Source organism: Gekko japonicus, unplaced genomic scaffold, assembly GCF_001447785.1.
Source record: "Gekko japonicus isolate JY-2015 unplaced genomic scaffold, Gekko_japonicus_V1.1 scaffold1492, whole genome shotgun sequence".
Classification (NCBI taxonomy): Eukaryota; Metazoa; Chordata; class Lepidosauria; order Squamata; family Gekkonidae; genus Gekko; species Gekko japonicus.
The window spans coordinates 225,095-231,780 of record NW_015173716.1 but is presented as its reverse complement, the minus strand read 5'-3'; the positions used below and the strand labels follow the sequence as shown (position 1 = coordinate 231,780).

Genomic DNA, 6,686 nt, shown 5'->3' with positions numbered 1-6,686 from the left:
CTAGAATGGGAGGGCGGGGTATAAATCTTAATAAATAAATAAATAAATAAATAAATAGCTAGCTTGGAGAATGGCGTGGTTTCAGATGCAGGCAAACGACAACAGCAGGTGTGACTGGACTCTGCGTGATGTGCAGAGAGGGGTAGTAGGCGTGGAGAAATCAGCATCGGTAATGAGACAGGAAACCGGGGTCTCCCTTCAGTCCAGGTGGACGCATTGGCTTCAGTTTCGTTATCAATTGCAGTTCAGCAGTCTCTCTTGGGTAGAATTGCGAGCCGTGCAAGGAGCAACTTGGCAAGCGGTGCCTTTGACCGAGGGGACTGTCTTTCCTGCTATAGTTTAATTACGTATGTATCCTCAGGGTCCTGTTCTGCCCTGGATGGCCCAAGCTAGCCTGATCTGGACAGATCTCAGAAGCTAAGCAGGGCAGTCCTGGTTAGTGTTTGGATAGGAGACCACCAAGAAGTCCAGGGTTGCTACGCAGAGGAAGGCAATGGCAAAACCACCTGTCAGTCTCTTGCCTTGAAAATCCAATGGCGTCACCATAAGTAGGCTGTGAATTGACGGCCCTTTATGCAAACGCACACCCCCCTAAGGGTATGTAGGAGGTGAATTAATCTGGTTTAGATACATCTTAACCAGTGCTCCCTCTAGGCTGTGCAGTCTTGTGAGCAAAAATTCTACTTTGTGAGCCATTGGCGTTAAAGTTGTGAGCGAGCGATTTGGCTACTGCACAAATTCGTTTGCTCTGGAGCTGAGCTGAGACAAAAATGTGTGAGCCGGAGGCTAAAAAACTGTGAGCTAGCTTGCACTAACTCAGCTTAGAGGGAACACTTAACCCATCTTGGTTAGGATTGCTAAAATGTAGTTAAGGGGTGGGTTGTTGTATCCTCACCTTGTTTTGTAAATCTCTTAAGCCCACTAGACTGGAGGGAGTCTGCCTAGCATTGTGCTGTCGAAGACATTACTACAGAGGGTATGCTTTTTGCATGCATACTATACCCTGTTTCCCCGAAAATAAGACCTACCCCAAAAATAAGCCCTAGCAGGATTTCTATGCATTTGTGGTATAAGCCCTAGTGTGTCGTCTTGAGAAAAAATAAATATAAGACAGTGTCTTATTTTCAGGGAAACACGGTATGTTCGGGTTCTCCTTCCAGGACGTGCAGTAGTAACGCCCTGCCCCAAAACTCTGAGGTTCCCGTGTGGCCCAGGGGCCAGGTTGATCTTGTTGCGGTGCAGAAGCTAAGCAGGGCCGGCCCCTGGTTAGTACCGGGAAGAGAAGTCCAGGCTTGCTCTGCAGAGGCAGGCAGTGGCAAGCCGTCTTTGAGCTTCTTGAAAACCCTACGGAGTTTCCATGCCTCTGCTGCAACTTGACGGCAGTTTCCCCCACCGTCTCCCGAGGATGAAGAAGCCTCCTGCGGCCAGCAGTCCTTCTCAGGGTTAAAAAAGAGCCAGGCATTCTTGCTGCATGGGTGAAAGGGCTGTTTCTTTTGTACAGAGAGGCTTTGTTCCAAATGCAAAGCGAGATCCGGTGCCTTGGTGGGGGACTTTTAAAGAGGGCCATCTCTGTATGGTTTGGGCACGTTCTAAGGCAGGTGTGATGCCTTAGTCAGAGTTTCCCAAACTTCTTAAAACTTTGCCTCTACACCATTTCTAAAAACTTTGCCTCTACACCTGCTGCAGCCATGCGACTTTCCAGGTCAATAGAGAGGCAGTGGTGTCCACAGATGAACATCTCTCACCTGCCGGGTGTTGATTGGGTAATGAAGGTCTGCAGCTTCTGACTCTAGAGGCAAATGTGGTTCGGTACAGAACCAAGTGCCCTGACCTTGGAAGCTCAGGCTAGTCAGATCTCCGAAGCTAAGCAGGGTTCAGCCCTGGTTAGTATTGGGATGGGAGACCTCCCAAGGAACGCAAGGGTCGCGACGTGGAGGCAGGCAGTGGCAAACCACCTCTGACCGTCTCTTGCCTTGAAAACCCTACAGGGTTGCCATAAATCAGCTGTGACTTGATGGCACTTTCCACCACCACTGAACCAAATACAGCGTTTTTTACAAAAAATTGATTCATTATTGGAAGGGTAGGTGGGGTGCAAAAATAGCCAGTGTGTAAAGGGAGTGGCAGGCAGATATGTTTATGGGACTAAGTGACTTCTTAGAGAAAATGCAACTAAATGGCTTCTTTACAGAAATGTAAAATGGCTGAAGTGAACAGTTGCCAGTAGCCCAAATATGAGCTATGCATAGACTTATGCCTCTGCACTATTGTGCAGGGTCATGCTTATCATTTCTTGTGAGTCCTTGTGTGTGCCGCTTCCTAATAAGGGACTCGCGGCAGCCAGTGTTTGGCTGCAGAAACTTTATGGATTATTGATCTGCCTGTTAGTTATCAGCAGTGAAGAGCAAGTATAGCCTAGTGATTAAAGTGTTGGACTACAGTCTGAGAGACCCAGGTTGGGTTCCCCACTGTGCCACTGGAACATGGCGGGCGACTTTGGGCCAGCCACGCACTCTCAACTGAGCCCGCTTGCGGGGAGGGCGGGGTATAAGTTTGATAAATAAATAAATAAACTCTCAACCTAGCCTCTCTTGCAGGGTTGCTGTGAAGATAAAATGGGGGAGAGGCGAACGATGTAAGCCACTTTGGGCTCCTCTTGGGGTGAAAGATGGGATAGAAATGAAGTTACTATTTTCATTCGTTGTAGATTTTCCGGGCTGCGTGGCTGTGGTCTTGGCATTGCAGGACCTGATGTTTCGCCAGCAGCTGTGACTGGCATCCTCAGAGGTATAACACAGAAAGATGACACAGAGAGTCCTCCATCTTTTTGTGCTATACCTCTGAGGATGCCAGTCACAGCTGATGGCGAAACATCAGGTCCTACAGTGCCAAGACCATGGCCACGCAGCCCGGAAAATCTACAACAACTAATGGACTCCGGCCGTGAAAGCCTTCGACAACATATTAATATTTTCAGTTAGGCAAATAAGCTTTCTTTGTCGATCTCTTGTTCTGAATTTTGACTCAGTTTGGGTCTTAATTATTTTTTTTTAAAAAAGGGGGTTGTTGATCTGTGATCTAGAATATCTGCTCCCTCCCTGGAATTCCATGTGCCGTCTCCCTCCCCGTCTCCTGTTCCAAAGCTGTCTTGCCTGTGGCTTAAAGGCATAAGATGAAATGCCAACCTTTGCAAAGGGAAAAGCAACTCCGAAAGATCCTCTGCTTGCCTGGGACTTCACCCTCCCCCCTTCTGCTCCACCCTGGGGTGCTGCCTCAGCCCGAGTGTACCTAACCCCCTTGCAGCCAGTGACTTCATGGGAGGATCCCATTTTATGCTTCCACTTAATAGCCTGCAAGTAGCCACTAGTCCCTGTGGTGAGTTGAAGCAATTGGGGAAGGGAGGAAAGCTGGCTTGAACACCTAGGATGTCCTTTGCCCAAGGGTTTTTTCCCCATCTGGCAGCCCCTGTCCCGGTCGGTCCCCCCACACCATTCTCGATACTTAATATTCCTTTTGTGATTTAAAATACAACGCACCTGAAATCTAGATGGCATCTGGAGCAAAAAGGCAAAGCTGCAGAGAGCGGTGGCATAGGGAGTGCGTAAGGTTGCCAGCTTTAAAAACTCCTGTGGTTTGTGGCCTCTGCACGCCCTCAGACAGCAGTTTGTGGTCTGCAAAGAACTGCCTGCTCTGCTGGCTTTTGAGCAAGCTGGAAATTAACCTCTTTTGCTGTGCTTTCTGATGGAGGAGGGATAGTGTGTTCAGAGAGATCATCGTATTGCTGCCAACACCCTGGCGATTAACAAAAGAAAAAGAGAAGAGTGGTCATATTCATGCCCTTGCTTGGATACATGAACCCACCCGATACGTAGACCTGTTCGTGTTACTTCGATCCTGCATGTACATGCATACATCTGTTTGTAAGAAAGAGCTAGTGCGTGGTGTTGTTACAAATGAAATTGGAGATCAGTACCTGGATAAAGGAAGAGGAGCTGTGGTGGCTCAAGTGGTTAAGACGCTGAACTGCAGGCTGTGGGAGGTCTGTTCAGCGGTTTGAGACCCGAGTGTGCCGCATGACAGAGTGAGCTCCTGTCTCTATTTCCAGCTCCTGCCAACCTAGCAGTTCGAAAGCAAGAAATTGCAAGTAGATAAATAGGTACCACTTTGGTGGGAAGGAAACAGCGTTCTGTGCGCCTTGGTGTTTAGTCATGCCGGCCACATGACCACGGAAACGTCTTCGGACAGCGCTGGCTCTTCGGCTTTGAAACGGAGATGAGCACCGCAACCCTAGAGTTGGATACGACTGGCTTCGAGCAAGGGAACCTTTACCTACCTGGATAAAGGTACCCCAGGTATCAGTCACATTCAGTGCCAGTGCCCCCTCTAAGCTGTGGAGTCTTGTGAGCAAAAATTCTACTTTGTGGGCTACTGGCATTAAAGTTGTGAGTGAGCGATTTGGCTGCTTTCATAAATTAGTTTGCTCTGGAGCCATCCCTTCCTGAGCTAAGACAAAATCGTGTGAGTCGGAGGCTAAAAAAACTGTGAGCTAGCTCACACTAACTCATCTTAGAGGGAACACTGTTCAGTGCATGTACAACTGAATGTGTAATATAAAAATAACTCAGGAACAAGAGATTGGATTTATACCCCGCCCGTCACTACCTGAAGGATTCTCAGAGCGGTTTACAATCCTTTCACTTCCCCATCCCACAACAGACACCCTGTGAGGTAGGTAGGGCTGAGAGAGCTCTTCCTTTTTCCGAGAACTGCCCTTGAGAGAACAGCTCTGAAAGAACTAATGACTGGCCCAAGGTCACACCAGCAGCTGCATGTTCCTGGGGAATCAAACCTGGTTCTCCCAGATTAGAGTCCACACTCCTAACCACCACACCAAACTGGCTCTCAATGCACATCTAAAGAAAAAATCAAGCTTAGTGTACACAGATTGTATGGGTGTTCATTGTAGCTTGTGAGCAGGGCTTCTGAATCAGATGCTTGGTCAATCAAAGTCCGTATTGTCTGTGCTGACTGGCAGGGTCTTTCCAGGGTCTTGGGCAGAGGACTTTCACATCAACTACTCCCTGTTCCTTCAAACTGGAGCATCAACCTGGGACGTTCTGCGTATAAAGGAGATTGAACTGGGGACACCCCCCCCAAGGAGAAGTCTGATCATGAAACTGCCTTATAGTGTGGCTCTCCAGGACCTCAGGCAGAGGTCATCCACATCACCTACCATCAAACCAGGCCTGTAGCTAACGCGGGGCCCACGGGGCCCAGCCCCCTCACGTTTCTTCTGGGTCACCTCCCTCCTGGGCTGTCCCCGAAGTGCCTCAACTTGCCACCTGCGTGCCACGCTGCCTCCAACCTGGCTGCCCGACAACTGAGCTCCTTGGGCACGCCAGAGAAGTGGAATCCTTCGTCCCCAGAGCTGACACTCCCCTCCCCTTTAAACTCAGCCAAATTGCCGCCAGCTCCTGCCGGCTTCTCTTCCTCACCATCCACCCTCTCTTAACCACAGGACCAGTCTCTGTACTCCAGCCCGTGTGTGCCTGCTTTAAAAACCGCCTGCCTAACCCCCACCACCACCCGAGTCCCCCCAACAAGCCCTGTGGGAGTTTTTCTAAGGGAGCTGTGGAGAGCGCTCACCAGAGGCACCGAGGGGCAGCCCTTTACCTGCCCTCTGCACGTCAGATGTTTGGGAGCTGCAAGTGCCCCCACTGCACGTGCTCCCTCCGGGCTTCCGTGACTGGTGGCAACGCACCAGGCAGGGGGGAGTGAAGGAGGACGACCACTCCTGCTGCTGCCACCACCTCCCTCAACCACTTCCCCTACCCGCCTTGTCCTCCCGCCCGGCAAAGTGGCCGAGAGAGCGCGTGGCCTGCCGCCGCCACCGGAGGGTTACTTGGAACTTTTGATTAAATTAGCTGCGGGGCCCCCATGGCCCCCTCCCAAAAAAGTCCCTAGCTACGGGGCTGCATCTAATCCTTCTATCTGGAGAGGCTGTGGATTGAGCTAGGGGCCTTCTGCATTCCAAGCAAATGTTCTGCCACCGAGCCACAGATGTTCTGCCACCGAGCCACATCTCCTTCCTAAGAGGCTTCAAGGGCAAAAATGTTAGGCAGTACTTTCCCACAATCTTTCTGCTCTGAACTAAACTTTGTCTTCTTATCTGGGACTGAGCATGGTCCCGTACCTGGGGAGAGTGACTGGCCCGAGGTCACCCAGTGAGCTTCCATGGCCGGTGGGGATTCAAACCTGGCTCTCTCAGATTCTAGTGTGATACTAACCACTACTCTGTGCTGGCTCCACAACCAGGAGCTACCTAGGCCAGGGGTGGCCAAACGTGCTTGACGTAACAGCCACACAGAATAAACGTCAGATGTTTGAGAGCCGCAAGACATGGACAAATATTACACGATTTTATTGATAATTATGCAATTTTGCTTTTTATTAATGTTAAATAAGACTGTGTAGAAGAGCCGCATGCAGCTCCCGAACTGCAGTTTGGCCACCCCTGATCTAGACGGAGCCCAGCCAAAGGATTGGCTTGTCCAAGATCACTGGCACGGACCGGCAGGAGCCCTCCAGAAGTTCAGGAAGGGGAATTATCCACCCCTGATAACACAAGTTCCAGTAATTGAGGGCCAGAATTACATGTGACTCTAGGAATCTGTGATTGATGGATA

The 6,686-nt window shown here is 50.1% G+C and overlaps 1 protein-coding gene across 1 annotated transcript in view; it reads left to right on the top strand.

Moving 5' to 3' along the window:
• The window catches only part of IGFBP6 (insulin like growth factor binding protein 6), an 18,821-nt gene that overhangs the window by 782 nt on the left and 11,353 nt on the right, over positions 1 to 6,686 (top strand). The window lies entirely within an intron of this gene.